This window comes from Coregonus clupeaformis, unplaced genomic scaffold, assembly GCF_020615455.1.
Source record: "Coregonus clupeaformis isolate EN_2021a unplaced genomic scaffold, ASM2061545v1 scaf0037, whole genome shotgun sequence".
Taxonomy (NCBI): domain Eukaryota; kingdom Metazoa; phylum Chordata; class Actinopteri; order Salmoniformes; family Salmonidae; genus Coregonus; species Coregonus clupeaformis.
This window is the reverse complement of record NW_025533492.1, coordinates 770,733-792,500: the sequence shown is the minus strand read 5'-3', so window position 1 is coordinate 792,500 and position 21,768 is coordinate 770,733.

Here is a 21,768-nt window from a genome sequence, read left to right as displayed (position 1 = left end):
TCTCTACAGCTGATCCTAGAGCGGCAGTCCTCTCTCTACAGCTGATCCTAGAGCGGCAGTCCTCTCTCTGCAGCTGATCCTAGAGCGGCAGTCCTCTCTCTACAGCTGATCCTAGAGCGGCAGTCCTCTCTCTGCAGCTGATCCTAGAGCGGCAGTCCTCTCTCTCTACAGCTGATCCTAGAGCGGCAGTCCTCTCTCTCTGCAGCTGATCCTAGAGCGGCAGGCCTCTCTCTCTACAGCTGATCCTAGAGCGGCAGTCCTCTCTCTCTACAGCTGATCCTAGAGCGGCAGTCCTCTCTCTACAGCTGATCCTAGAGCGGCAGTCCTCTCTCTGCAGCTGATCCTAGAGCGGCAGTCCTCTCTCTACAGCTGATCCTAGAGCGGCAGTCCTCTCTCTCTACAGCTGATCCTAGAGCGGCAGTCCTCTCTCTACAGCTGATCCTAGAGCGGCAGTCCTCTCTCTACAGCTGATCCTAGAGCGGCAGTCCTCTCTCTGCAGCTGATCCTAGAGTGGCAGTCCTCTCTCTCTACAGCTGATCCTAGAGCGGCAGTCCTCTCTCTACAGCTGATCCTAGAGCGGCAGTCCTCTCTCTACAGCTGATCCTAGAGCGGCAGTCCTCTCTCTCTGCAGCTGATCCTAGAGCGGCAGTCCTCTCTCTCTGCAGCTGATCCTAGAGCGGCAGTCCTCTCTCTCTGCAGCTGATCCTAGAGCGGCAGTCCTCTCTCTACAGCTGATCCTAGAGCGGCAGTCCTCTCTCTGCAGCTGATCCTAGAGCGGCAGTCCTCTCTCTCTGCAGCTGATCCTGGAGCGGCAGTCCTCTCTCTACAGCTGATCCTAGAGCGGCAGTCCTCTCTCTCTGCAGCTGATCCTGGAGCAGTACAGCACATCAGCACTCTGTTCGCTAGCTCACCTGATTTGTGTTGATTGACAGTTTGTTTGTCCAATCAGAGGGCCGAGTGTGGGCCGAGTTTGCATTTCACTAGCCAATCTGTTGCACGTTTTTTGTAAGGGCTACTGTCTCTGGCTGCGTGGAGACTCTGTGCCACCTGATCATTTCAAGTCATCAGTTTCAAGTCAAAGTCGAGTCTCAAACTCCAACTCCAACTCAAGTCTCAAGTCATTTTATTTTCTATCAAGTTGAGTCTCAAGTCAGACTGGAGTCCAAGACATGTGACTGGAGTCCAAGACATGTGACTGGAGTCCAAGACATGTGACTGGAGTCCAAGACATGTGACTGGAGTCCAAGACATGTGACTGGAGTCCAAGACATGTGACTGGAGTCCAATACATGTGACTGGAGTCCACACCACTGTGGGATGGTACTGTAGTAAAAACATGATGCAGCATATGATAGACGTTGTTCAAACATACAGCTAGTATTATTAGAGTAATGTGGGGGAGCCACTTCCTCCTCCTCTGTGACTGTAGTGTTCCACCAACTACAGCCCTGGTTTCCTCTGTGACTGTAGTGCTCCACCAACTACAGCCCTGGTTTCCTCTGTGACTGTAGTGTTCCACCAACTACAGCCCTGGTTTCCTCTGTGACTGTAGTGTTCCACCAACTACAGCCCTGGTTTTCTCTGTGACTGTAGTGCTCCACTAACTACAGCCCTTGTTTCCTCTGTGACTGTAGTGTTCCACTAACTACAGCCCTGGTTTCCTCTGTGACTGTAGTGTTCCACTAACTACAGCCCTGGTTTCCTCTGTGACTGTAGTGCTCCACCAACTACAGCCCTGGTTTCCTCTGTGACTGTAGTGTTCCACCAACTACAGCCCTGGTTTCCTCTGTGACTGTAGTGTTCCACCAACTACAGCCCTGGTTTTCTCTGTGACTGTAGTGCTCCACTAACTACAGCCCTTGTTTCCTCTGTGACTGTAGTGTTCCACTAACTACAGCCCTGGTTTCCTCTGTGACTGTAGTGTTCCACTAACTACAGCCCTTTGTTTCCTCTGTGACTGTAGTGCTCCACTAACTACAGCCCTTGTTTCCTCTGTGACTGTAGTGCTACACCAACTACAGCCCTGGTTTCCTCTGTGACTGTAGTGCTCCACTAACTACAGCCCTTGTTTCCTCTGTGACTGTAGTGTTCCACTAACTACAGCCCTTGTTTCCTCTGTGACTGTAGTGTTCCACTAACTACAGCCCTTGTTTCCTCTGTGACTGTAGTGTTCCACCAACTACAGCCCTGGTTTCCTCTGTGACTGTGGTGCTCCACTAACTACAGCCCTGGTTTCCTCTGTGACTGTAGTGCTTCACCAACTACAGCCCTGGTTTCCTCTGTGACTGTAGTGCTACACCAACTACAGCGCTGGTTTCCTCTGTGACTGTAGTGTTCCACCAACTACAGCCCTGGTTTCCTCTGTGACTGTAGTGCTCCACTAACTACAGCCCTGGTTTTCTCTGTGACTGTAGTGCTCCACTAACTACAGCCCTGGTTTCCTCTGTGACTGTAGTGTTCCACCAACTACAGCCCTGGTTTCCTCTGTGACTGTAGTGTTCCACTAACTACAGCCCTGGTTTCCTCTGTGACTGTAGTGTTCCACTAACTACAGCCCTGGTTTCCTCTGTGACTGTAGTGTTCCACCAACTACAGCCCTGGTTTCCTCTGTGACTGTAGTGCTCCACCAACTACAGCCCTAGTTTCCTCTGTGACTGTAGTGCTCCACTAACTACAGCCCTGGTTTCCTCTGTGACTGTAGTGCTCCACCAACTACAGCCCTGGTTTCCTCTGTGACTGTAGTGTTCCACCAACTACAGCCCTGGTTTCCTCTGTGACTGTAGTGTTCCACCAACTACAGCCCTGGTTTCCTCTGTGACTGTAGTGCTCCACTAACTACAGCCCTTGTTTCCTCTGTGACTGTAGTGTTCCACTAACTACAGCCCTTGTTTCCTCTGTGACTGTAGTGTTCCACTAACTACAGCCCTTGTTTCCTCTGTGACTGTAGTGTTCCACCAACTACAGCCCTGGTTTCCTCTGTGACTGTGGTGCTCCACTAACTACAGCCCTGGTTTCCTCTGTGACTGTAGTGCTCCACCAACTACAGCCCTGGTTTCCTCTGTGACTGTAGTGCTACACCAACTACAGCCCTGGTTTCCTCTGTGACTGTAGTGTTCCACCAACTACAGCCCTGGTTTCCTCTGTGACTGTAGTGCTCCACTAACTACAGCCCTGGTTTTTTCTGTGACTGTAGTGCTCCACTAACTACAGCCCTGGTTTCCTCTGTGACTGTAGTGTTCCACCAACTACAGCCTTGGTTTCCTCTGTGACTGTAGTGTTCCACTAACTACAGCCCTGGTTTCCTCTGTGACTGTAGTGTTCCACTAACTACAGCCCTGGTTTCCTCTGTGACTGTAGTGTTCCACCAACTACATCCCTGGTTTCCTCTGTGACTGTAGTGTTCCACCAACTACAGCCCTGGTTTCCTCTGTGACTGTAGTGCTCCACTAACTACAGCCCTGGTTTCCTCTGTGACTGTAGTGCTCCACCAACTACAGCCCTGGTTTCCTCTGTGACTGTAGTGTTCCACCAACTACAGCCCTGGTTTCCTCTGTGACTGTAGTGTTCCACTAACTACAGCCCTGGTTTCCTCTGTGACTGTAGTGTTCCACTAACTACAGCCCTGGTTTCCTCTGTGACTGTAGTGTTCCCACCAACTACAGCCCTGGTTTCCTCTGTGACTGTAGTGCTCCACCAACTACAGCCCTGGTTTCCTCTGTGACTGTAGTGCTCCACTAACTACAGCCCTGGTTTCCTCTGTGACTGTAGTGCTCCACCAACTACAGCCCTGGTTTCCTCTGTGACTGTAGTGTTCCACCAACTACAGCCCTGGTTTCCTCTGTGACTGTAGTGCTCCACTAACTACAGCCCTGGTTTCCTCTGTGACTGTAGTGCTCCACTAACTACAGCCCTGGTTTCCTCTGTGACTGTAGTGCTCCACTAACTACAGCCCTGGTTTCCTCTGTGACTGTAGTGCTCCACCAACTACAGCCCTTGTTTCCTCTGTGACTGTAGTGCTCCACTAACTACAGCTCTTGGTCTTCCAGTTTGCTGTCATTGTCAGGTCCTTACTGCAAGGCCCCACTACTTCCACAAAACAGCATTCATCATGTTGCATCATTCAGCACAGAGCAGTTGGTGGTTCTGGCAGACATTTTCTCCATATCTGCCGTTGTTGTGAAACTTCCTTAATAACCTGTCACTATGACAACCCTAACTAAAACCCCCTGCTGTCTCTGCCTCATGTCTGTTTGGATGCAGAAGGTGTTTAAACGGTAGCTCCACTAACCCAGGACATACAGCACCTTCAGAAAGTATTCACACCCCTTGACTTTTTTCCACATTTTGTTGTTACAGGCTTTGCTTTTTCCAATTATATTTTTCAAGGTTGACCGTTAGCACGTTGGGCGCACCGCTTGGTATCACCTCATTAGTCAATATGGGTTTCACCTGTGCTGGTCCAGGTGATATTTAAGAGTGGCTGGCTCAGTGCTTCAGTTGTCTTGAGAGATGTGGAGGGTCAACACCTTTAGTTGGCTCTCCCTAGTAGATTTTTTAAATTTTTTTAAACAATCCTGTTATTTATTTATTGTTTGTTTATTTATTCTTCTTGGGCAAATTTAGTGGCTCATGGTGGGTGTCTTTTAGGTCCCAGTTGTTGTTGTTAGTTAACTTTCAGTGGACACCAGTGGACACCACGATGAGTGTCTTTCAGAACCCCACCTGTTTCGTTTTGGTTGTTGTTAGTGACTCTTTGTTACTGTAGTTTCCCCTTCAGTTTGAGCGGCAATTTTCAGTTTCTTGCTGAGGAATGAAACACAGCCTCAATTTTAAATGGATTTAATTGAGATTTTTCATCACTGGCCTACACACAATACCCCATAATGTCTGTGGAATTATATTTTTCGAAAATGTTCAAAATAATTAAAAATGAAAAGTTGAAATGTCTTGAGTGAACTGTTCAACCCCTTTTGTTATGGCAAGCCTAAATAGGTTCAGGAGTAAAAATGTGCTTAACAAGTCACATAATGTGGGCCTCCCGAGTGGAGCAGCGGTCTAAGGCACTGGAGTGCTTGAGGCGTCTCTACAGATCCGGGTTGGATCCCGGGCTGTGTTGCAGCCGACTGGGAGACCCATGAGGCGACGCACAATTGGCCCAGCGTCGTCTGGGTTAGGGGAGGGTTTGGCCAACCGGGATGTCCTTGTCCCATCGCGCTCTAGCGACTCCCTGTGGCGGGCCGGGCACATGCAAGCTGACTTCGGTTGCCAGTTGTACGGTGTTTCCTCCGACACATTGGTGCGGCTGGCTTCTGGGTTAAGGCAGCAGTGTGTCAAGAAGCAGTGCGGCTTGGCAGGGTCTTGTTTCGGAGGACGCGTGGCTCTCGACCGTCGCCTCTCCCGAGTCCGTAGGGGAGTTGCAGCGATGGGACAAGACTGTAACTACCAATTGGAAATCATGAAATTGGGGAGAAAAAGGGTAAAAAAATAAAAGTTTAATGGACTCTGTGTGCAATAATAGTGTTTAACATGAGATTTGAATGACTACCTCATCTCTGTACCCCACACATACAATTATCTGATGTGGGAACATTGCCTTAAAAAGCTGCATTGTCGACAACACGCGATCAGACTGAGTGTTTTATAAAGGTAGCTACACTGCTTAGCCCATGACATACCACATCTTTAAAAAAAAGGAGAGACTGGGTGAAACTGTGTCCTGACTGTTTATTTGTGTTGAGAGACTGGGTGAAACTGTATCCTTACTGTTTATCTGTGTTGAGAGACTGGGTGAAACTGTATCCTGACTGTTTATTTGTGTTGAGAGACTGGGTGAAACTGTATCCTGACTGTTTATTTGTGTTGAGAGACTGGGTGAAACTGTGTCCTGACTGTTTATCTGTGTTGAGAGACTGGGTGAAACTGTATCCTGACTGTTTATCTGTGTTGAGAGACTGGGTGAAACTGTGTCCTGACTGTTTATCTGTGTTGAGAGACTGGGTGAAACTGTATCCTGACTGTTTATTTGTGTTGAGAGACTGGGTGAAACTGTATCCTGACTGTTTATTTGTGTTGAGAGACTGGGTGAAACTGTATCCTGACTGTTTATCTGTGATGAGAGACTGGGTGAAACTGTGTCCTGACTGTTTATCTGTGTTGAGAGACTGGATGAAACTGTGTCCTGACTGTTTATCTGTGTTGAGAGACTGGGTGAAACTGTATCCTGACTGTTTATCTGTGATGAGAGACTGGGTGAAACTGTGTCCTGACTGTTTATCTGTGTTGAGAGACTGGGTGAAACTGTGTCCTGACTGTTTATCTGTGTTGAGAGACTGGGTGAAACTGTATCCTGACTGTTTATCTGTGTTGAGAGACTGGGTGAAACTGTGTCCTGACTGTTTATCTGTGTTGAGAGACTGGGTGAAACTGTATCCTGACTGTTTATCTGTGTTGAGAGACTGGGTGAAACTGTGTCCTGACTGTTTATCTGTGTTGAGAGACTGGGTGAAACTGTATCCTGACTGTTTATTTGTGTTGAGAGACTGGGTGAAACTGTGTCCTGACTGTTTATCTGTGTTGAGAGACTGGGTGAAACTGTATCCTGACTGTTTATTTGTGTTGAGAGACTGGGTGAAACTGTGTCCTGACTGTTTATCTGTGTTGAGAGACTGGGTGAAACTGTATCCTGACTGTTTATTTGTGTTGAGAGACTGGGTGAAACTGTGTCCTGACTGTTTATCTGTGTTGAGAGACTGGGTGAAACTGTATCCTGACTGTTTATTTGTGTTGAGAGACTGGGTGAAACTGTATCCTGACTGTTTATTTGTGTTGAGAGACTGGGTGAAACTGTATCCTGACTGTTTATTTGTGTTGAGAGACTGGGTGAAACTGTGTCCTGACTGTTTATTTGTGTTGAGAGACTGGGTGAAACTGTGTCCTGACTGTTTATTTGTGTTGAGAGACTGGGTGAAACTGTATCCTGACTGTTTATCTGTGTTGAGAGACTGGGTGAAACTGTATCCTGACTGTTTATTTGTGTTGAGAGACTGGGTGAAACTGTGTCCTGACTGTTTATTTGTGTTGAGAGACTGGGTGAAACTGTATCCTGACTGTTTATCTGTGTTGAGAGACTGGGTGAAACTGTGTCCTGACTGTTTATCTGTGTTGAGAGACTGGGTGAAACTGTATCCTGACTGTTTATCTGTGTTGAGAGACTGGGTGAAACTGTGTCCTGACTGTTTATCTGTGTTGAGAGACTGGGTGAAACTGTGTCCTGACTGTTTATCTGTGTTGAGAGACTGGGTGAAACTGTATCCTGACTGTTTATCTGTGTTGAGAGACTGGGTGAAACTGTATCCTGACTGTTCATCTGTGTTGAGAGACTGGGTGAAACTGTATCCTGACTGTTTATTTGTGTTGAGAGACTGGGTGAAACTGTGTCCTGACTGTTTATCTGTGTTGAGAGACTGGGTGAAACTGTATCCTGACTGTTTATCTGTGTTGAGAGACTGGGTGAAACTGTGTCCTGACTGTTTATCTGTGTTGAGAGACTGGGTGAAACTGTATCCTGACTGTTTATTTGTGTTGAGAGACTGGGTGAAACTGTGTCCTGACTGTTTATCTGTGTTGAGAGACTGGGTGAAACTGTATCCTGACTGTTTATTTGTGTTGAGAGACTGGGTGAAACTGTATCCTGACTGTTTATTTGTGTTGAGAGACTGGGTGAAACTGTATCCTGACTGTTTATTTGTGTTGAGAGACTGGGTGAAACTGTATCCTGACTGTTTATTTGTGTTGAGAGACTGGGTGAAACTGTGTCCTGACTGTTTATTTGTGTTGAGAGACTGGGTGAAACTGTATCCTGACTGTTTATCTGTGTTGAGAGACTGGGTGAAACTGTATCCTGACTGTTTATTTGTGTTGAGAGACTGGGTGAAACTGTATCCTGACTGTTTATTTGTGTTGAGAGACTGGGTGAAACTGTGTCCTGACTGTTTATCTGTGTTGAGAGACTGGGTGAAACTGTATCCTGACTGTTTATCTGTGTTGAGAGACTGGGTGAAACTGTGTCCTGACTGTTTATCTGTGTTGAGAGACTGGGTGAAACTGTATCCTGACTGTTTATTTGTGTTGAGAGACTGGGTGAAACTGTATCCTGACTGTTTATCTGTGTTGAGAGACTGGGTGAAACTGTATCCTGACTGTTTATTTGTGTTGAGAGACTGGGTGAAACTGTATCCTGACTGTTTATTTGTGTTGAGAGACTGGGTGAAACTGTGTCCTGACTGTTTATTTGTGTTGAGAGACTGGGTGAAACTGTATCCTGACTGTTTATCTGTGTTGAGAGACTGGGTGAAACTGTATCCTGACTGTTTATTTGTGTTGAGAGACTGGGTGAAACTGTATCCTGACTGTTTATCTGTGTTGGGAGACTGGGTGAAACTGTGTCCTGACTGTTTATCTGTGTTGAGAGACTGGGTGAAACTGTATCCTGACTGTTTATCTGTGTTGAGAGACTGGGTGAAACTGTGTCCTGACTGTTTATCTGTGTTGAGAGACTGGGTGAAACTGTATCCTGACTGTTTATTTGTGTTGAGAGACTGGGTGAAACTGTGTCCTGACTGTTTATCTGTGTTGAGAGACTGGGTGAAACTGTATCCTGACTGTTTATCTGTGTTGAGAGACTGGGTGAAACTGTGTCCTGACTGTTTATCTGTGTTGAGAGACTGGGTGAAACTGTATCCTAACTGTTTATTTGTGTTGAGAGACTGGGTGAAACTGTGTCCTGACTGTTTATCTGTGTTGAGAGACTGGGTGAAACTGTATCCTGACTGTTTATTTGTGTTGAGAGACTGGGTGAAACTGTATCCTGACTGTTTATTTGTGTTGAGAGACTGGGTGAAACTGTATCCTGACTGTTTATTTGTGTTGAGAGACTGGGTGAAACTGTATCCTGACTGTTTATTTGTGTTGAGAGACTGGGTGAAACTGTATCCTGACTGTTTATTTGTGTTGAGAGACTGGGTGAAACTGTATCCTGACTGTTTATTTGTGTTGAGAGACTGGGTGAAACTGTGTCCTGACTGTTTATCTGTGTTGAGAGACTGGGTGAAACTGTATCCTGACTGTTTATCTGTGTTGAGAGACTGGGTGAAACTGTGTCCTGACTGTTTATCTGTGTTGAGAGACTGGGTGAAACTGTATCCTGACTGTTTATTTGTGTTGAGAGACTGGGTGAAACTGTATCCTGACTGTTTATCTGTGTTGAGAGACTGGGTGAAACTGTGTCCTGACTGTTTATCTGTGTTGAGAGACTGGGTGAAACTGTATCCTGACTGTTTATTTGTGTTGAGAGACTGGTGAAACTGTGTCCTGACTGTTTATCTGTGTTGAGAGACTGGGTGAAACTGTATCCTGACTGTTTATCTGTGATGAGAGACTGGGTGAAACTGTGTCCTGACTGTTTATCTGTGTTGAGAGACTGGGTGAAACTGTATCCTGACTGTTTATCTGTGTTGAGAGACTGGGTGAAACTGTGTCCTGACTGTTTATCTGTGTTGAGAGACTGGGTGAAACTGTATCCTGACTGTTTATCTGTGTTGAGAGACTGGGTGAAACTGTATCCTGACTGTTTATTTGTGTTGAGAGACTGGGTGAAACTGTATCCTGACTGTTTATTTGTGTTGAGAGACTGGGTGAAACTGTGTCCTGACTGTTTATCTGTGTTGAGAGACTGGGTGAAACTGTATCCTGACTGTTTATCTGTGTTGAGAGACTGGGTGAAACTGTGTCCTGACTGTTTATCTGTGTTGAGAGACTGGGTGAAACTGTATCCTGACTGTTTATTTGTGTTGAGAGACTGGGTGAAACTGTGTCCTGACTGTTTATCTGTGTTGAGAGACTGGGTGAAACTGTATCCTGACTGTTTATTTGTGTTGAGAGACTGGGTGAAACTGTATCCTGACTGTTTATTTGTGTTGAGAGACTGGGTGAAACTGTATCCTGACTGTTTATTTGTGTTGAGAGACTGGGTGAAACTGTATCCTGACTGTTTATTTGTGTTGAGAGACTGGGTGAAACTGTGTCCTGACTGTTTATTTGTGTTGAGAGACTGGGTGAAACTGTATCCTGACTGTTTATTTGTGTTGAGAGACTGGGTGAAACTGTGTCCTGACTGTTTATTTGTGTTGAGAGACTGGGTGAAACTGTGTCCTGACTGTTTATTTGTGTTGAGAGACTGGGTGAAACTGTATCCTGACTGTTTATTTGTGTTGAGAGACTGGGTGAAACTGTGTCCTGACTGTTTATTTGTGTTGAGAGACTGGGTGAAACTGTATCCTGACTGTTTATTTGTGTTGAGAGACTGGGTGAAACTGTATCCTGACTGTTTATTTGTGTTGAGAGACTGGGTGAAACTGTATCCTGACTGTTTATCTGTGTTGAGAGACTGGGTGAAACTGTATCCTGACTGTTTATCTGTGTTGAGAGACTGGGTGAAACTGTGTCCTGACTGTTTATCTGTGTTGAGAGACTGGGTGAAACTGTGTCCTGACTGTTTATTTGTGTTGAGAGACTGGGTGAAACTGTATCCTGACTGTTTATCTGTGTTGAGAGACTGGGTGAAACTGTATCCTGACTGTTTATCTGTGTTGAGAGACTGGGTGAAACTGTATCCTGACTGTTTATTTGTGTTGAGAGACTGGGTGAAACTGTGTCCTGACTGTTTATCTGTGTTGAGAGACTGGGTGAAACTGTATCCTGACTGTTTATCTGTGTTGAGAGACTGGGTGAAACTGTATCCTGACTGTTTATCTGTGTTGGGAGACTGGGTGAAACTGTGTCCTGACTGTTTATCTGTGTTGAGAGACTGGGTGAAACTGTATCCTGACTGTTTATCTGTGTTGAGAGACTGGGTGAAACTGTGTCCTGACTGTTTATCTGTGTTGAGAGACTGGGTGAAACTGTATCCTGACTGTTTATTTGTGTTGAGAGACTGGGTGAAACTGTGTCCTGACTGTTTATCTGTGTTGAGAGACTGGGTGAAACTGTATCCTGACTGTTTATCTGTGTTGAGAGACTGGGTGAAACTGTGTCCTGACTGTTTATCTGTGTTGAGAGACTGGGTGAAACTGTATCCTGACTGTTTATTTGTGTTGAGAGACTGGGTGAAACTGTGTCCTGACTGTTTATCTGTGTTGAGAGACTGGGTGAAACTGTATCCTGACTGTTTATTTGTGTTGAGAGACTGGGTGAAACTGTATCCTGACTGTTTATTTGTGTTGAGAGACTGGGTGAAACTGTATCCTGACTGTTTATTTGTGTTGAGAGACTGGGTGAAACTGTATCCTGACTGTTTATTTGTGTTGAGAGACTGGGTGAAACTGTATCCTGACTGTTTATTTGTGTTGAGAGACTGGGTGAAACTGTATCCTGACTGTTTATTTGTGTTGAGAGACTGGGTGAAACTGTGTCCTGACTGTTTATCTGTGTTGAGAGACTGGGTGAAACTGTATCCTGACTGTTTATCTGTGTTGAGAGACTGGGTGAAACTGTGTCCTGACTGTTTATCTGTGTTGAGAGACTGGGTGAAACTGTATCCTGACTGTTTATTTGTGTTGAGAGACTGGGTGAAACTGTATCCTGACTGTTTATCTGTGTTGAGAGACTGGGTGAAACTGTATCCTGACTGTTTATTTGTGTTGAGAGACTGGGTGAAACTGTATCCTGACTGTTTATCTGTGTTGAGAGACTGGGTGAAACTGTGTCCTGACTGTTTATCTGTGTTGAGAGACTGGGTGAAACTGTATCCTGACTGTTTATCTGTGTTGAGAGACTGGGTGAAACTGTATCCTGACTGTTTATTTGTGTTGAGAGACTGGGTGAAACTGTATCCTGACTGTTTATCTGTGTTGAGAGACTGGGTGAAACTGTGTCCTGACTGTTTATCTGTGTTGAGAGACTGGGTGAAACTGTATCCTGACTGTTTATCTGTGTTGAGAGACTGGGTGAAACTGTGTCCTGACTGTTTATCTGTGTTGAGAGACTGGGTGAAACTGTATCCTGACTGTTTATTTGTGTTGAGAGACTGGATGAAACTGTGTCCTGACTGTTTATCTGTGTTGAGAGACTGGGTGAAACTGTATCCTGACTGTTTATCTGTGATGAGAGACTGGGTGAAACTGTGTCCTGACTGTTTATCTGTGTTGAGAGACTGGGTGAAACTGTATCCTGACTGTTTATTTGTGTTGAGAGACTGGGTGGAACTGTGTCCTGACTGTTTATCTGTGTTGAGAGACTGGGTGAAACTGTATCCTGACTGTTTATTTGTGTTGAGAGACTGGGTGAAACTGTATCCTGACTGTTTATTTGTGTTGAGAGACTGGGTGAAACTGTATCCTGACTGTTTATTTGTGTTGAGAGACTGGGTGAAACTGTATCCTGACTGTTTATTTGTGTTGAGAGACTGGGTGAAACTGTATCCTGACTGTTTATTTGTGTTGAGAGACTGGGTGAAACTGTGTCCTGACTGTTTATTTGTGTTGAGAGACTGGGTGAAACTGTATCCTGACTGTTTATTTGTGTTGAGAGACTGGGTGAAACTGTATCCTGACTGTTTATTTGTGTTGAGAGACTGGGTGAAACTGTATCCTGACTGTTTATTTGTGTTGAGAGACTGGGTGAAACTGTGTCCTGACTGTTTATTTGTGTTGAGAGACTGGGTGAAACTGTATCCTGACTGTTTATTTGTGTTGAGAGACTGGGTGAAACTGTATCCTGACTGTTTATTTGTGTTGAGAGACTGGGTGAAACTGTGTCCTGACTGTTTATTTGTGTTGAGAGACTGGGTGAAACTGTATCCTGACTGTTTATTTGTGTTGAGAGACTGGGTGAAACTGTATCCTGACTGTTTATTTGTGTTGAGAGACTGGGTGAAACTGTATCCTGACTGTTTATTTGTGTTGAGAGACTGGGTGAAACTGTATCCTGACTGTTTATTTGTGTTGAGAGACTGGGTGAAACTGTATTCTGACTGTGTATCTGTGTTGAGAGACTGGGTGAAACTGTATCCTGACTGTTTATCTGTGTTGAGAGACTGGGTGAAACTGTGTCCTGACTGTTTATCTGTGTTGAGAGACTGGGTGAAACTGTATCCTGACTGTTTATTTGTGTTGAGAGACTGGGTGAAACTGTATCCTGACTGTTTATCTGTGTTGAGAGACTGGGTGAAACTGTATCCTGACTGTTTATTTGTGTTGAGAGACTGGGTGAAACTGTATCCTGACTGTTTATTTGTGTTGAGAGACTGGGTGAAACTGTGTCCTGACTGTTTATTTGTGTTGAGAGACTGGGTGAAACTGTATCCTGACTGTTTATCTGTGTTGAGAGACTGGGTGAAACTGTATCCTGACTGTTTATTTGTGTTGAGAGACTGGGTGAAACTGTATCCTGACTGTTTATCTGTGTTGGGAGACTGGGTGAAACTGTGTCCTGACTGTTTATCTGTGTTGAGAGACTGGGTGAAACTGTGTCCTGACTGTTTATCTGTGTTGAGAGACTGGGTGAAACTGTATCCTGACTGTTTATCTGTGTTGAGAGACTGGGTGAAACTGTGTCCTGACTGTTTATCTGTGTTGAGAGACTGGGTGAAACTGTATCCTGACTGTTTATCTGTGTTGAGAGACTGGGTGAAACTGTGTCCTGACTGTTTATCTGTGTTGAGAGACTGGGTGAAACTGTATCCTGACTGTTTATTTGTGTTGAGAGACTGGGTGAAACTGTGTCCTGACTGTTTATCTGTGTTGAGAGACTGGGTGAAACTGTATCCTGACTGTTTATTTGTGTTGAGAGACTGGGTGAAACTGTATCCTGACTGTTTATTTGTGTTGAGAGACTGGGTGAAACTGTATCCTGACTGTTTATCTGTGTTGAGAGACTGGGTGAAACTGTATCCTGACTGTTTATTTGTGTTGAGAGACTGGGTGAAACTGTATCCTGACTGTTTATTTGTGTTGAGAGACTGGGTGAAACTGTATCCTGACTGTTTAATCTGTGTTGAGAGACTGGGTGAAACTGTATCCTGACTGTTTATCTGTGTTGAGAGACTGGGTGAAACTGTATCCTGACTGTTTATCTGTGTTGAGAGACTGGGTGAAACTGTATCCTGACTGTTTATTTGTGTTGAGAGACTGGGTGAAACTGTATCCTGACTGTGTATCTGTGTTGAGAGACTGGGTGAAACTGTATCCTGACTGTTTATCTGTGTTGAGAGACTGGGTGAAACTGTATCCTGACTGTTTATCTGTGTTGAGAGACTGGGTGAAACTGTATCCTGACTGTTTATCTGTGTTGAGAGACTGGGTGAAACTGTATCCTGACTGTTTATCTGTGTTGAGAGACTGGGTGAAACTGTGTCCTGACTGTTTATCTGTGTTGAGAGACTGGGTGAAACTGTATCCTGACTGTTTATTTGTGTTGAGAGACTGGGTGAAACTGTGTCCTGACTGTTTATCTGTGTTGAGAGACTGGGTGAAACTGTATCCTGACTGTTTATCTGTGTTGAGAGACTGGGTGAAACTGTGTCCTGACTGTTTATCTGTGTTGAGAGACTGGGTGAAACTGTATCCTGACTGTTTATTTGTGTTGAGAGACTGGGTGAAACTGTGTCCTGACTGTTTATCTGTGTTGAGAGACTGGGTGAAACTGTATCCTGACTGTTTATTTGTGTTGAGAGACTGGGTGAAACTGTATCCTGACTGTTTATTTGTGTTGAGAGACTGGGTGAAACTGTATCCTGACTGTTTATTTGTGTTGAGAGACTGGGTGAAACTGTATCCTGACTGTTTATTTGTGTTGAGAGACTGGGTGAAACTGTATCCTGACTGTTTATTTGTGTTGAGAGACTGGGTGAAACTGTATCCTGACTGTTTATTTGTGTTGAGAGACTGGGTGAAACTGTGTCCTGACTGTTTATCTGTGTTGAGAGACTGGGTGAAACTGTATCCTGACTGTTTATCTGTGTTGAAAGACTGGGTGAAACTGTATCCTGACTGTTTATTTGTGTTGAGAGACTGGGTGAAACTGTATCCTGACTGTTTATTTGTGTTGAGAGACTGGGTGAAACTGTGTCCTGACTGTTTATTTGTGTTGAGAGACTGGGTGAAACTGTATCCTGACTGTTTATCTGTGTTGAGAGACTGGGTGAAACTGTATCCTGACTGTTTATTTGTGTTGAGAGACTGGGTGAAACTGTATCCTGACTGTTTATCTGTGTTGAGAGACTGGGTGAAACTATATCCTGACTGTTTATCTGTGTTGAGAGACTGGGTGAAACTGTATCCTGACTGTTTATCTGTGTTGAGAGACTGGGTGAAACTGTGTCCTGACTGTTTATCTGTGTTGAGAGACTGGGTGAAACTGTATCCTGACTGTTTATTTGTGTTGAGAGACTGGATGAAACTGTGTCCTGACTGTTTATCTGTGTTGAGAGACTGGGTGAAACTGTATCCTGACTGTTTATCTGTGATGAGAGACTGGGTGAAACTGTGTCCTGACTGTTTATCTGTGTTGAGAGACTGGGTGAAACTGTATCCTGACTGTTTATTTGTGTTGAGAGACTGGGTGAAACTGTGTCCTGACTGTTTATCTGTGTTGAGAGACTGGGTGAAACTGTATCCTGACTGTTTATTTGTGTTGAGAGACTGGGTGAAACTGTATCCTGACTGTTTATTTGTGTTGAGAGACTGGGTGAAACTGTATCCTGACTGTTTATTTGTGTTGAGAGACTGGGTGAAACTGTATCCTGACTGTTTATTTGTGTTGAGAGACTGGGTGAAACTGTATCCTGACTGTTTATTTGTGTTGAGAGACTGGGTGAAACTGTGTCCTGACTGTTTATTTGTGTTGAGAGACTGGGTGAAACTGTATCCTGACTGTTTATTTGTGTTGAGAGACTGGGTGAAACTGTATCCTGACTGTTTATTTGTGTTGAGAGACTGGGTGAAACTGTGTCCTGACTGTTTATTTGTGTTGAGAGACTGGGTGAAACTGTATCCTGACTGTTTATTTGTGTTGAGAGACTGGGTGAAACTGTATCCTGACTGTTTATTTGTGTTGAGAGACTGGGTGAAACTGTATCCTGACTGTTTATTTGTGTTGAGAGACTGGGTGAAACTGTATCCTGACTGTTTATTTGTGTTGAGAGACTGGGTGAAACTGTATTCTGACTGTGTATCTGTGTTGAGAGACTGGGTGAAACTGTATCCTGACTGTTTATCTGTGTTGAGAGACTGGGTGAAACTGTATCCTGACTGTTTATTTGTGTTGAGAGACTGGGTGAAACTGTATCCTGACTGTTTATTTGTGTTGAGAGACTTGGTGAAACTGTGTCCTGACTGTTTATCTGTGTTGAGAGACTGGGTGAAACTGTGTCCTGACTGTTTATCTGTGTTGAGAGACTGGGTGAAACTGTGTCCTGACTGTTTATCTGTGTTGAGAGACTGGGTGAAACTGTGTCCTGACTGTTTATCTGTGTTGAGAGACTGGGTGAAACTGTATCCTGACTGTTTATCTGTGTTGAGAGACTGGGTGAAACTGTATCCTGACTGTTTATCTGTGTTGAGAGACTGGGTGAAACTGTATCCTGACTGTTTATTTGTGTTGAGAGACTGGGTGAAACTGTGTCCTGACTGTTCATCTGTGTTGAGAGACTGGGTGAAACTGTATCCTGACTGTTTATTTGTGTTGAGAGACTGGGTGAAACTGTGTCCTGACTGTTTATCTGTGTTGAGAGACTGGGTGAAACTGTATCCTGACTGTTTATCTGTGTTGAGAGACTGGGTGAAACTGTGTCCTGACTGTTTATCTGTGTTGAGAGACTGGGTGAAACTGTATCCTGACTGTTTATCTGTGTTGAGAGACTGGGTGAAACTGTGTCCTGACTGTTTATCTGTGTTGAGGGACTGGGTGAAACTGTATCCTGACTGTTTATTTGTGTTGAGAGACTGGGTGAAACTGTATCCTGACTGTTTATCTGTGTTGAGAGACTGGGTGAAACTGTATCCTGACTGTTTATTTGTGTTGAGAGACTGGGTGAAACTGTATCCTGACTGTTTATTTGTGTTGAGAGACTGGGTGAAACTGTGTCCTGACTGTTTATTTGTGTTGAGAGACTGGGTGAAACTGTATCCTGACTGTTTATCTGTGTTGAGAGACTGGGTGAAACTGTATCCTGACTGTTTATTTGTGTTGAGAGACTGGGTGAAACTGTATCCTGACTGTTTATCTGTGTTGGGAGACTGGTTGAAACTGTGTCCTGACTGTTTATCTGTGTTGAGAGACTGGGTGAAACTGTATCCTGACTGTTTATCTGTGTTGAGAGACTGGGTGAAACTGTGTCCTGACTGTTTATTTGTGTTGAGAGACTGGGTGAAACTGTATCCTGACTGTTTATTTGTGTTGAGAGACTGGGTGAAACTGTATCCTGACTGTTTATTTGTGTTGAGAGACTGGGTGAAACTGTGTCCTGACTGTTTATTTGTGTTGAGAGACTGGGTGAAACTGTATCCTGACTGTTTATTTGTGTTGAGAGACTGGGTGAAACTGTATCCTGACTGTTTATTTGTGTTGAGAGACTGGGTGAAACTGTATCCTGACTGTTTATCTGTGTTGAGAGACTGGGTGAAACTGTATCCTGACTGTTTATTTGTGTTGAGAGACTGGGTGAAACTGTATCCTGACTGTGTATCTGTGTTGAGAGACTGGGTGAAACTGTATCCTGACTGTTTATCTGTGTTGAGAGACTGGGTGAAACTGTATCCTGACTGTTTATTTGTGTTGAGAGACTGGGTGAAACTGTATCCTGACTGTTTATTTGTGTTGAGAGACTTGGTGAAACTGTGTCCTGACTGTTTATCTGTGTTGAGAGACTGGGTGAAACTGTGTCCTGACTGTTTATCTGTGTTGAGAGACTGGGTGAAACTGTGTCCTGACTGTTTATCTGTGTTGAGAGACTGGGTGAAACTGTGTCCTGACTGTTTATCTGTGTTGAGAGACTGGGTGAAACTGTATCCTGACTGTTTATCTGTGTTGAGAGACTGGGTGAAACTGTATCCTGACTGTTTATTTGTGTTGAGAGACTGGGTGAAACTGTATCCTGACTGTTTATTTGTGTTGAGAGACTGGGTGAAACTGTGTCCTGACTGTTCATCTGTGTTGAGAGACTGGGTGAAACTGTATCCTGACTGTTTATTTGTGTTGAGAGACTGGATGAAACTGTGTCCTGACTGTTTATCTGTGTTGAGAGACTGGGTGAAACTGTATCCTGACTGTTTATCTGTGTTGAGAGACTGGGTGAAACTGTGTCCTGACTGTTTATCTGTGTTGAGAGACTGGGTGAAACTGTATCCTGACTGTTTATCTGTGTTGAGAGACTGGGTGAAACTGTGTCCTGACTGTTTATCTGTGTTGAGAGACTGGGTGAAACTGTATCCTGACTGTTTATTTGTGTTGAGAGACTGGGTGAAACTGTATCCTGACTGTTTATCTGTGTTGAGAGACTGGGTGAAACTGTATCCTGACTGTTTATTTGTGTTGAGAGACTGGGTGAAACTGTATCCTGACTGTTTATTTGTGTTGAGAGACTGGGTGAAACTGTGTCCTGACTGTTTATTTGTGTTGAGAGACTGGGTGAAACTGTATCCTGACTGTTTATCTGTGTTGAGAGACTGGGTGAAACTGTATCCTGACTGTTTATTTGTGTTGAGAGACTGGGTGAAACTGTATCCTGACTGTTTATCTGTGTTGGGAGACTGGGTGAAACTGTGTCCTGACTGTTTATCTGTGTTGAGAGACTGGGTGAAACTGTATCCTGACTGTTTATCTGTGTTGAGAGACTGGGTGAAACTGTGTCCTGACTGTTTATCTGTGTTGAGAGACTGGGTGAAACTGTATCCTGACTGTTTATTTGTGTTGAGAGACTGGTGAAACTGTGTCCTGACTGTTTATCTGTGTTGAGAGACTGGGTGAAACTGTATCCTGACTGTTTATCTGTGTTGAGAGACTGGGTGAAACTGTGTCCTGACTGTTTATCTGTGTTGAGAGACTGGGTGAAACTGTATCCTGACTGTTTATTTGTGTTGAGAGACTGGGTGAAACTGTGTCCTGACTGTTTATCTGTGTTGAGAGACTGGGTGAAACTGTATCCTGACTGTTTATTTGTGTTGAGAGACTGGGTGAAACTGTATCCTGACTGTTTATTTGTGTTGAGAGACTGGGTGAAACTGTATCCTGACTGTTTATTTGTGTTGAGAGACTGGGTGAAACTGTATCCTGACTGTTTATTTGTGTTGAGAGACTGGGTGAAACTGTGTCCTGACTGTTTATTTGTGTTGAGAGACTGGGTGAAACTGTATCCTGACTGTTTATCTGTGTTGAGAGACTGGGTGAAACTGTATCCTGACTGTTTATCTGTGTTGAGAGACTGGGTGAAACTGTGTCCTGACTGTTTATTTGTGTTGAGAGACTGGGTGAAACTGTATCCTGACTGTTTATTTGTGTTGAGAGACTGGGTGAAACTGTATCCTGACTGTTTATTTGTGTTGAGAGACTGGGTGAAACTGTATCCTGACTGTTTATTTGTGTTGAGAGACTGGGTGAAACTGTATCCTGACTGTTTATTTGTGTTGAGAGACTGGGTGAAACTGTATTCTGACTGTGTATCTGTGTTGAGAGACTGGGTGAAACTGTATCCTGACTTTTTATCTGTGTTGAGAGACTGGGTGAAACTGTATCCTGACTGTTTATTTGTGTTGAGAGACTGGGTGAAACTGTATCCTGACTGTTTATTTGTGTTGAGAGACTTGGTGAAACTGTGTCCTGACTGTTTATCTGTGTTGAGAGACTGGGTGAAACTGTGTCCTGACTGTTTATCTGTGTTGAGAGACTGGGTGAAACTGTGTCCTGACTGTTTATCTGTGTTGAGAGACTGGGTGAAACTGTGTCCTGACTGTTTATCTGTGTTGAGAGACTGGGTGAAACTGTATCCTGACTGTTTATCTGTGTTGAGAGACTGGGTGAAACTGTATCCTGACTGTTTATCTGTGTTGAGAGACTGGGTGAAACTGTATCCTGACTGTTTATTTGTGTTGAGAGACTGGGTGAAACTGTGTCCTGACTGTTCATCTGTGTTGAGAGACTGGGTGAAACTGTATCCTGACTGTTTATTTGTGTTGAGAGACTGGATGAAACTGTGTCCTGACTGTTTATCTGTGTTGAGAGACTGGGTGAAACTGTATCCTGACTGTTTATCTGTGTTGAGAGACTGGGTGAAACTGTGTCCTGACTGTTTATCTGTGTTGAGAGACTGGGTGAAACTGTATCCTGACTGTTTATTTGTGTTGAGAGACTGGGTGAAACTGTGTCCTGACTGTTTATCTGTGTTGAGAGACTGGGTGAAACTGTATCCTGACTGTTTATTTGTGTTGAGAGACTGGGTGAAACTGTATCCTGACTGTTTATTTGTGTTGAGAGACTGGGTGAAACTGTATCCTGACTGTTTATTTGTGTTGAGAGACTGGGTGAAACTGTGTCCTGACTGTTCATCTGTGTTGAGAGACTGGGTGAAACTGTATCCTGACTGTTTATTTGTGTTGAGAGACTGGATGAAACTGTGTCCTGACTGTTTATCTGTGTTGAGAGACTGGGTGAAACTGTATCCTGACTGTTTATCTGTGTTGAGAGACTGGGTGAAACTGTGTCCTGACTGTTTATCTGTGTTGAGAGACTGGGTGAAACTGTATCCTGACTGTTTATCTGTGTTGAGAGACTGGGTGAAACTGTGTCCTGACTGTTTATCTGTGTTGAGAGACTGGGTGAAACTGTATCCTGACTGTTTATTTGTGTTGAGAGACTGGGTGAAACTGTATCCTGACTGTTTATCTGTGTTGAGAGACTGGGTGAAACTGTATCCTGACTGTTTATTTGTGTTGAGAGACTGGGTGAAACTGTATCCTGACTGTTTATTTGTGTAGAGAGACTGGTTGAAACGGTGTCCTGACTGTTTATTTGTGTTGAGAGACTGGGTGAAACTGTATCCTGACTGTTTATCTGTGTTGAGAGACTGGGTGAAACTGTATCCTGACTGTTTATCTGTGTTGAGAGACTGGGTGAAACTGTATCCTGACTGTTTATCTGTGTTGGGAGACTGGGTGAAACTGTGTCCTGACTGTTTATCTGTGTTGAGAGACTGGGTGAAACTGTATCCTGACTGTTTATCTGTGTTGAGAGACTGGGTGAAACTGTGTCCTGACTGTTTATCTGTGTTGAGAGACTGGGTGAAACTGTATCCTGACTGTTTATTTGTGTTGAGAGACTGGGTGAAACTGTGTCCTGACTGTTTATCTGTGTTGAGAGACTGGGTGAAACTGTATCCTGACTGTTTATCTGTGATGAGAGACTGGGTGAAACTGTGTCCTGACTGTTTATCTGTGTTGAGAGACTGGGTGAAACTGTATCCTGACTGTTTATTTGTGTTGAGAGACTGGGTGAAACTGTGTCCTGACTGTTTATCTGTGTTGAGAGACTGGGTGAAACTGTATCCTGACTGTTTATTTGTGTTGAGAGACTGGGTGAAACTGTATCCTGACTGTTTATTTGTGTTGAGAGACTGGGTGAAACTGTATCCTGACTGTTTATTTGTGTTGAGAGACTGGGTGAAACTGTATCCTGACTGTTTATTTGTGTTGAGAGACTGGGTGAAACTGTGTCCTGACTGTT